Here is a 1,546-nt window from a genome sequence, read left to right as displayed (position 1 = left end):
AATTATTATAGTTTCCACTTTAATTTAATTCTGCCATTTCAATTCAAATATTAGGATATTCCAAATCATCTTTACCATAAATCCAACCACCCATTTAGAAAAATTGATTCTACACACAATTAAAATCCACCTCCTCGTGTAATCGACACTCGTCACCATTGATCTATTTTACAATAGATTCTTGCACTTGCAAGTTCAATAAAATTTACACAATAAGTTTTTAGCGCCGTTGCCGGGGAGGTAAGTTATTTTAATTCGTAGAATTAATTTTTGTGAATAATTTCTTTTATTTGTTTTCTTGTAATTTTTTTCTTATTAAAAAAAAGGAAAAAAAAGTAAATCTGTATTTAGAGGTAATAATTTCTTTTCTTTCTCTATTCTTTAAAATTCTGTAATTTAATTTTTAATTTATTTTTCTTTGTAATTTTTTGTTTATCTTATTAATTTATTTTTAGTTAATTTATTTCATGTATTTGTTTTAGTGTGTTTTTATAGAAAGGTTGTAACAGCGTGATAAGGTTAGTACCATAATTTCTCCTTCTTCTTCTTTTTTTATTTGTTTTGTTCTCATTTATTTTGTGTTCTTTGCATGCATGGTCGAAGGTCATTATTACCTAATCTTGAGCCTATAGACCTTGAATTAGAAAAAATACTGCACACACACAAACATGTTAAAAATAAAATGAATTTGCAACAACAAACACCACCACAGAAGAGGCCATTTAAGGACTACTTCAGTCCCTTAGCTAATTTAAGCACATCATGCATAAGATACCCAAACATAGCTACTAGGAGTTTTGAACTAAAACCTAGTGTGCTAAATTGTCTCCCAACATTCTATGGCCTAGAAAATGAGGACCCATATAATTATCTGAATGATTTTCATGCTGTTTGTCAAACTTTTAAATATGAGAATTTTTCAGATGATGATGTTAAATTTAGATTATTCCCATTTTCTTTAAAAGATAGAGCTCGTTCATGACTCAATACATTACCTGCCAATAGCATCACATCATGGGAACAAATGGTAACTAAATTTTTGAATAAATATTTTTCAGTGCATAAAACCAATGCTATTCGCAGCGAAATCTCAGAGTTTACCCAGAGAGAAGACGAGCAGTTTTTCAAAACATGGGAGCGATTCAATGGGTTACTCTTAAAGTGTCCACATCATGGGTATGAGAAATGGCACCAATGTCAATACTTTTTAGAGGGATTATTGCCGAATGTGTAAAAATCGCTAATGACAACAAGTGGAGGAGAGCTAATGTCAAAAAGTGCATAAGAGATTTGGGAATTCTTCCAGCGACAAGTAGATAATTCCCAACAACGGAGTCGATCACTCAGGAATACTAAAAGAATTAAGGGAGTGAATGAGGTTCACATTGACGAGTCAAGTTCAGGAATTAAAGAAGTCAAAGAAATGATTGAAGGTCTTTCTCGACAAATAGCTTCGTTAACGACTGCTAAATCAACAGAATCACATGACCATGACTCATACTCAGATCAAGCCAATGCCATAGGTGTAATAAGAAAACCATCAAAT

General features: G+C 31.6%; 1 non-coding gene across 1 annotated transcript; it reads right to left on the bottom strand.

The window, feature by feature from the left end:
* Window positions 1-1,075: 1,075 nt before the first annotated feature.
* Window positions 1,076-1,179, bottom strand: LOC127900488 (small nucleolar RNA R71). Its single transcript, XR_008052671.1, has one exon. It is a non-coding gene; the product is annotated as a small nucleolar RNA R71 (small nucleolar RNA).
* Window positions 1,180-1,546: the final 367 nt, after the last annotated feature.

This window comes from Citrus sinensis, chromosome 2 (genome assembly GCF_022201045.2).
Source record: "Citrus sinensis cultivar Valencia sweet orange chromosome 2, DVS_A1.0, whole genome shotgun sequence".
NCBI classification, from domain to species: Eukaryota; Viridiplantae; Streptophyta; class Magnoliopsida; order Sapindales; family Rutaceae; genus Citrus; species Citrus sinensis.
This window is presented reverse-complemented; position numbering and strand designations above follow the sequence as displayed.